Consider the following 9219-nt stretch of genomic DNA (forward strand, 5'->3'; position numbering starts at 1 on the left):
CGGAGAGCGTAAGAATGAAATTCTGCACATATCAAGCACTCACCTAAGGCAAATCACTGTAATGAATTTTTATTGCTGGACAGGCAATGGGTACTGAATTGAGCGAAGATACGAGCAGTTAAAAACCTGATGAATAATTTCCAAACGTGTCAGTGAAGAGGGAAAGGTGGAATAGGGGCAGTCCAGCTTAAATAATCACAGGATGTAAGGGTCAAGATAGGATCGCACTCATCCAATCATAGGTGCCACTGAGCAGCAATGTCAAGTGAACCTTGCAAGCAATTAAATGATCAGCAGACGGCCATTAAATGGCATGACACGAAATTGCGTTTTAACACTGCGGAGTCTTCCTCTCTGACTCTAATCATTCTGAAATGGAAATCCCCATATTAGCTCAGGGCAAAGGCCTTGGATTCTTTTACCTTCCACTGGCGGATAATCCTGTCTCTGCTCGAAACCTTTGATCCACAGGCAGACAGGTAATCTGAATTCAGATGTACGAAGAGTTTTGATCAGGACTTCTTGATTGCATCTGACACAATGATCTATCTGATCACATACAATCAAAGGGTTGAAATAAGAACTATACACCCACAGTCACTTCACAAGATATCATACAAGTTTTGGCCTTGAAAGATCTTCCTCGAAAATAACTATTTTTATGACGGGACATCAAAGTTTAGAGGGGTTGTGAACTCGTCAATGAGCTTTACAAAGTGAACAACCTGTCGTAAGGTCATTCTCGTATTGTTCTATTACATCCCGCTTTACCCTCTAACTCTTGACTATAACTACTAGCTCAGGATCACATAAAATTCATGTTATGGTCATCTGCTGGCTCACACTCAATAAATGCAGTAATGTGCAAAAGCTTTGAGCCACTAATTATTTCTTTATATTTTGTATATTTTACACACTTTTCTAAAAATAATTAGAAATACAGGTTATAAGGCAAAAACCTAGTCAAGTCAATATTTGACATGTCCACCGGTATTCTTCAGTACAGCCTGTCATGAGCACTTGAAATGAAGGCAATTGAACACTGAAGTCCAGTTGCCTTCCTTTCGAGCATTTAAGACTCCCATGACCTGGATGAATAAGAACTGACACAGACTTCGACACAGCCTCAGGCAAGACTTGTCATTTCTTTAAGTAGTCTTTAGGACTAGTTCTCCAGGCTTCTTGAAGGACATTCAAAGCTCTTCTTTGCATGTTGGCTGCCTTTTTGTTCTGTTCTCTGTCAAGTTGATCCCACACTGCTTCAACAATGTTGAGGTTGTGGCTCTGGGAGGCCAATCCATGACTGATAGGCTTCCATATTGTGTTTTTCTATCCAGGTATGCTTTTACTCCACTGACAGTGTGCTTGGGATCATAGTCATGCTGACAAATGATGCTCACAGTACTGTGTGTTTGTTCAAAGTGTGATACTTTTATGTGTTCAGAATTCAATCAAACTATGACATAACCTCCACCCGGTTTTACAGATGACTGCACTGACTGTTGTACCTCTCTCCTCTCTTCTGCACATATTGTTGATGATTTGAACCAAAAATGACAAAATTGGAAATATCACTTCATAAGACATGTTCACACTGACTTTCAGTTCAGTTCTTGTGTAATTTGGCACACCTAAGCCTTTGACCACATCAGTAAAATGAGTGTACTGAAACTCAGTGAAAAAGCATCCTGACTCCTTGGAAGCAAAATACAAAGTATTGATTGGTCCCTCAAGACTTAAGCACAATACTTTATATGTTTAGTGATCTGTTAAACAACTACCTACATCATTACACCCTCTATGAGTTTGAATTGCTTTAAAATAATTGCCAATATGCACTATTTTCCTGTAATGCAAAACCCTTTCAGGGGCACCATGTAGAAACATACAGTTTAGCGGCACACTAAGAAATCCAAAAACACTGTTTTCCTTTATCTAGTAAATTATATATTATATTTCAGAAACTGTTTGAAAGGCATTTAGAACATGTCTGGAGGCAGAATTTGTGATGCTTGACCTCTCTTCACAGCTTCCTGATCATCAGTAATATTTACACAAACACATTTGCTACCCCAAAGTCATAAAATACTTCTTTTCCTTATAAATTATGAATGAGATGCGGCCCGTGAATTTAGCCAAGAGCCATTCCCATTTCATATCAACTTCCATCCGCAGTTCAGACTCGACATGCTGAAAGAGCCATAAACAACAACAGATGCAAAACTCTGCAGGATTCCTTGTTTAATCATACAATATGGCTCCAACTACACAAACAACGGGGTCTCCACATACGGTGACTGCCACGCACACCCACACGCAAAACAGTGTCTGATGGGAATTCGGATTAGAGTCAAGGTAGATCATATAAAGACTGCTGGCAAGCAAATATTTGTTGTGCTACCCTCTTGCTGCACTGTCTAGCTAGCTGTATTTACAATAGGACCTAAAATACATACAGTAAATGTATTAATATGTTCATACATTGTGTCGTTTTCACATAGCAACAATTAAAGGAGCAGCTAAACAGATACAGGGAAGAGTGGTTGATGCTAACTTTGGAGTCAGTTGATCAGGATTTATAGTGCACACAGGATCTCGGAGCACTTTACAAGCTGGCAGAAAATGTATGATCTGCCACTGTACTGTACTATACTGCAACATGTCAAACCTTACTTGCTTCTTTTTAACAAGATCAGTGCTCATAACTCTTGAAATGTAACATTTTCACAAGCCAGTTTGCTGTGTTTAATGTAGTTGTAACCCCGTTAGCACTTTCACATTACTTTTCAGTAAAAAGAGCTAAATTAAGAAGGAGAAGGGGAAAAAGCCCTCAGTCTTTTTACTGGGTTCTGGATTTTGCCTTTACATTCAGTTGTAAATTGAATTACACCAGGAGGACATTAATCTTGCAGTTGTCCAAGGTAATAATGAGTTTCTTTAATGTAGTCTCAAGTTCTCTTTACCTTGAGAAATACATTCATCAGTGAGTCTACACATACAAGCGTGCCAGTTTTCTGACAGGTTTTCAGACTAAGTAGAAACCAAGAGTGGTTCTTTCTCCGGGTCTTCTTCTGTTGCTACACTATCCTTCAGCTGGTTGCTGGCGTACATGTATAATGATATTATGATCTTCAATTAAGGAGATTCTCATTTTTGTATTGATAAAAGATCAAAACGAATGGTGAAAAATGAAATTGCTTCTCCTAAAGTAGCCACATTTCAGAGCACTTTGCTCTCAGCTTGCTGGCTTTGTTGTGGTTTGTAGAGTTTTCAAAAGTGAAATGGGAGGGACTCCTGATTCCTCTTCTGTTGAATCAGCTCCCAGTTTGGATTTGGGGACAGGCACACTCTCTGCTTTTAAGATTAGCCTTTTTGATAAAGCTTCTAGTTAGGGCTGGATCAGGTGACCTTGAATCCACCACTTGTCATGCTGTAATAAGCTGAGAGGGAAATGTTCAATGCATCCCATGATGCACTGAGCATTTCCTCTTCACTCAGCTGTTTTCACCTCTTTGCATCTTTTCTCTGTGTGTTCATACAACATTACTGTTTTTAATTATTACCAATTATTAAACTCTGGCGCGCTCTCTCCTGTAGTTCGTCTCATTGTTCTCTTTTCCCCTCCCTCAGCCTGGCTCTGCAGGTGGTTCCATCCTGTTAAAATTGCGTTTTTCCTTCCCACTGTTGCTAAGTGCTTGCTTATTGATGTTGGCGATGTTGGCGATCGTGGCTCAAGAGTTGGGCGTTCGCCTTGTAATCGGAAGGTTGCTGGTTCGAGCCCCGGCTTGGACAGTCTCGGTCATTGTGTCCTTGGGCACGACACTTCACCCATTGCCTACTGGTGGTGGTCAGAGGGCCCGGTGGCGCCAGTGTCCGGCAGCCTCGCCTCTGTCAGTGCGCCCCGGGGTGGCTGTGGCTACAATGTAGCTTGCCATCACCAGTGTGTGAATGGGTGGATGACTGGATATGTAAAGTGCTTTGGGGTCCTTAGGGACTAGTAAAGCGCTATATAAATACAGGCCATTTGTCTGATTATTGGGGTTTCCTTCTAATACTGTAGTGACTTTAAAATATAAAGTGCCACGAGGCACTTGTTGTTGTGAATTAGCCCTATATAAATAAAACGGAATTAAATTTCATTTCTTTTCTATCTAATGAATTGACGTTTTTTTGTCTTATCCTTTCCTTAAGCTCATTCAACAACCAACAGATTTTAACAGTCAAAGGCCCTCGATACATTGCATTGTCTCTTTTGTTTTGAAGTGCTAATGATCCACAGAACAAAAGACTTGCACTAAATTTCAGCACACAGGATGTAGCAGTGTTGCCAAAGCAAGTGCCACAAATTGGCTCTCACATTCAGGCTTTCATCCACACGGTAGTGTGTGTCTGCATGCAACAAGTATGTAATAGGCTTAACAGATCACAGCTGAAAGATCCTTGGTCAAGAGCCTAAGCCAGTCTTGAAGGCAATTACAAGCACAATGCCTTCACACAACATGTAAGCAAGACGGACAGAAAGAGGATTAGCCAGGGGAGGCGGGGGTGGTGGTAGTTAAAGCTGTCATTGTTGAGACTCTCTGCATCGGTCTCGTGTGGAAGCAGAGAGGGGAGATTGATCATTTCAATATCCAAATCAGGATCTGAAAGGCAAGAAACACGGGTAACACACCAGCCCAAAGTTATTTTAGCCCTGACAGGTGATGAGTTTCCCTCAGGCACATACAATAGGCAGACCTGTCAAGCTCTATATCTCATCTCTGTTGCTTGTCAAAGCAATTTTCCCCAACTACAGGTGGGACAGTCAAAAACATTTTCCACATCTGCATTTTGAAAACACCTGCCTTAAAGGTTTATAAATGTAACACTGACATGGTGAAACCTTGAGCAGTATACTAGGATAGGGCAAATACAGGTTAGAGCATTAAAAGGAAGTAAATTACTGTATTCACGTTTTTCTTTCCAAATGGAGCAAATCCTCCAACCTAGTCAAGGCATTCAGCTCAAGCTGCATTGCTTTAGACATGCCTCACTCTCCTGACACGATATACCAAGCATACCCTGTCAATTAGGTGGTCTATTTAAGCAGCAAAATTTCCCATCTCTCCATCTCTCTGTCTGACATACTCTGTTAGTGCATTTCTGCCTGCTGTTTCAAAACCCTCCACCTTCAGCATCTGCCTGTCCCTGCACCTCTGAGCTCCATGGGGATATTTACTCATCACTCCCCAATTACTGTATGCATCATAACCGAGGAGCTCGAAGCGCTTGGAGACTACACAGACAAACACAACTATATTCTCCTGTAGTAATAAATAATTTGAAATGCAGTTTGCCCAACTGGACTGACAAAAACCAGCTGAATCAGAGTCTTGAAACAGCCTCCTCATGAACAGTAACCCAATTTTATAAGAAGGCATTTTAAAATTCATAGAGAAGTCAAACTAACTAAAAAAGATTTTTTTTTATATCTGCATAATAAAAAAAATGAAAACCAATTTCTGGCAGCACTGTTTAAACATGAGTTGTTTAAATGAAATTCAGTGATGGCTAAACTGCTTGTCTTTCCCTACCTGATGTCATAAACTGGATAAACCGGTGGGAAAATGGGCTCAAGTGCAGAACCCAAACGAGGACCACAGAGAATGATTTTACTTTTACATTCTTTATTTACATGTTCAGTGTTAAGTGTAAAGACAAAGGCACCAAGGGGGTGGCTGGAAATCACTCCAGTCTTAGATGATGCAGGCTACAGGGGAGAGACAAGAGGTAGATGGATCCCTAGTTGATGCTAGGGATAGTGCTGGCATACATTTATGATAATGTTTTGGTCTTCATTCAAGGAAATTTGCATGGTGGAAAATACTCACTCTAAAGTTCTCAAACTGATCTCCCTGTTGGAGCTCAGTCTGGGGGGAGTTATTTTTTTCTCCTTATCTTTCCTCATGTGGTGCATTTTCCATTGTTATACCTCTCTGAACTGTCTTCCCCATGTGATGTTTTGTGTAATGTATGTATGGTCGGAGGGTAAGATGGCGCCGCCATTGCGTGCAATAGGTCGGCAGCCTTGTGAAATTTCCCCTTGTGGGACTAATAAAGGTATATCAATTCAATAAAGTAGCCACATTTCAGAGCACTCCTATCTCTAAAGTTTCAAAAGTAAAATAGGACGCAGAGCTTTCAGCTCTCAGGCTCCTCTCAGCTCCCAGTTTGGATTTGGGAGACAGACATTCTCTTTGCCTTCAAGATTAGGCTTTAACTTTTGATAAAACTTATCATTGAGACTGAATTAGGTGACCCTGATCTTGCTTTTGCTGTACTGCAATAGACTTAGGCTGCTGGGGGTTTCTTCCTTTGTCACACAAACCTTCTGCATCCATCGCTACATCCAAGCAGCTTCTTTGTGATCCTACTCTTTTCCTTCTGCCTCTAAGCTCTATATCCAGCATCCTTTGTCCTATTTCTTTGTCTCCAAACTGGTCAACCTGAGCTGTCCCCCTGTCCCAGTGAAAATCTTAGCATCTTCCAGCTCGGCCTCCTGTCTTCTTGTCATTGCCACCGTCTCTAAACCATACATCATAGCAAATCTTAGTACAGCCTTCCCTTTCAGTCTTACAGGCTTTATGTTTTATGGATTAAACACAAACGAGGGTTAATTATTGAACATTAAGGGGCTAGTAGGCAGATTTTGTTTATGCTAAGCTAACTGGCTGCTGGCTACAGCCTTACATTTTATGGATAGATGTGACAGCGGTATTAATCATGTTGTGCAATTCTCTGCCAGGGAGGGAATTTTTCTCTAAAGGTATTTAAATTTGTGATTCTAATTCAAGCAGCATGGAGTGAATTATGAATTGCATTGACCAGTGATGGATTAAACATTCTGTAAAATTCAGATTTGAAGGTCATCGGGTTTGAAACAAGCGCAGCATTTTAGAAAACAAAAGATGATGCTTACCTACATCTAGAACCACACAGGACCCAAGTTGCAGAAGCCTCTTCATTTCTTCATAACATGGGCTATAGGGAATTTGAGCCGCAGTGTGTGCCAGTTTGCATCAAACAGTCATTCTGTGTTTTCCACTAATCTCTTTCCAAATGAAAATGAGTTTACTGTCACCTGAGAATAGAGGTGTCCCTTTACTGTGAGGAAAGTTTCTTTTAATTACACAGCACATTGACACACGCAGTTTAGACAAGGACGGAGGGCTTAGATGCTACAAACACACTGAGTGGTGTAGCGCCAGCATGCATCTGGGGATCACTTACGGCCCTGGCTTACAGTAACTACCTCATAATGTTGGAGAGAGACACGGAGACAGAGCAGTGAACACTAGTGCCAGGAAACATTTTCAGACAACAGTTTGGCTGTGTTTTTATCTCCTCTTGTTCTCTGATTCAATGCATCTGTGAAGCATTGTTTAAAACAACACGGGGACCAGACTTGTTCTGGACGGTCTGCAGAAGCCGATCTGCCGTTTTTTAAACTGGGTGACACTTTTTGTTCTCATAGATTTGCTGTCTTCATCTTAAAGTGCTGCTCAGATAATTTGATAGTATCACCTTGAGTCTTGAACTGACCTGAATTGCTGTTTATATTCATTTTTTAAAATTATTTACATTTTAGCCTAAGCTGTTAAGAGAAATATAAAATGATTTTATGAAATTACCTGTAGTTTTGTCAGCAATAATGTCCTTTTATGTCCTTGAATAAAAGTGTTTGCAGAAGATGATTGCATCTTATTTAATTTTCTGGTTAAAGACTAGGCAAAACTGATTAATTAACTAAGCACCTCACCATTAATTAGTTGGCAAAAACACTGCTTACTGATCATAACTTAAGATTACTGTACAATAGCTTATGAAGATGATGGTGATAAAACAGGCTGTCCTGAGACGTTAACACAATGAAACAGAAAAGCATAGGAACAGAAAAACAGAAGCCAGAGACATCTATAGGAAAGAGAGGGAAGAGGTAATACAGTAAAATTTAGGTATGCATGTGCAGTGGATACAGGGGTGATGGCACCACGTACTGAGCCATCCCTCTATAAAGTCTGACAGGATAAAAAGGACTGGCAGGTGAGCTGGCAGACGCTCCCATGAGATATACAGAACTCTTCAATATCTACATTTGCCTTGATCGTCCTGCTCCCCTCGTCCTTAATCTTACCTTCACACCTTTATGTCAGTCTCTCTACCTGTCTGTCTCGCTTTATTCTCTCTGCCTCTCAGCAGGTGCCCACATCAACCCCCAACAGTCTGGCTTTCAGCAAGGCAGCCCTGTGTTCATTTAGAGCTGGTGGTGAGGCTTGCTTCGAGAGGAGAGCAAAGACAGGTGCTCTGAATGTCAACATTTACTCTTTGCCAGCAGAAACACTATTGATTACCCATGATCTAACATGAAGTAGTATAGAGGAACCTTTACTGTCTATAGAAGGGACATGCACCATCAGGCAGGAAGAACTAGCTCCCTCCTGTCACATGGTAGCATTTAATAGGACACACCTCATGCAGAAGGTTAAAATATACAGTAGTGTGTCCTTTCCACAGCAGAGTTTTTGACTTGTTATAGAAGGAAAAGCACTGGTATTTTTATTAAACTGCATCAGTGTGGTATGTCTGACTTCAGACTTCAACCAATGAAAATATTAAAGCCAAGTGGCTTGCATATCAGATAGATAGATAGATAGATAGATAGATAGATAGATAGATAGATAGATAGATGTAGTTTGCAAGGAGGAATTTCAGAAAATGTGTCCAATTTATCATCGTTAATCATTTTATCATCACACAGACTCATTCGGTCTTATTGCCATGTTATTTTATCACTTTGGTTTGTAGATGCTTTGTAGTTGCAGGCCTGCTCCAAGTCGAAGCCACCATTTCAAATTTAACAAGTCTCCAAGCATATTGCTCCCACTGCTGTTTTCCCAGCATGAATTTTAGCTAATTTAGCATTTCTTGTTCTAAATTTTCTAAATTTCTTCTTTTTTTTTTTTTAAAAAAGAGGAAGGCTTAATTTGATTTGCACACAGCCTTCGAGGTCTGTTGTCTTTTTATAGAGGAAAGTAATTCAATATTTTATGTGAACCCTGGGGCAGCTATTGTCAGGATTCAATCAATGGCATGACGATAAAGCGTGAGTTGGCACTCTTCTTTATTACAGGAAAGGGATGCAGCACAAAACATGTTTGTGGTTGTGTCATAAACGGGACT

Source organism: Astatotilapia calliptera, chromosome 4 (genome assembly GCF_964374335.1).
Source record: "Astatotilapia calliptera chromosome 4, fAstCal68.1, whole genome shotgun sequence".
Classification (NCBI taxonomy): Eukaryota; Metazoa; Chordata; class Actinopteri; order Cichliformes; family Cichlidae; genus Astatotilapia; species Astatotilapia calliptera.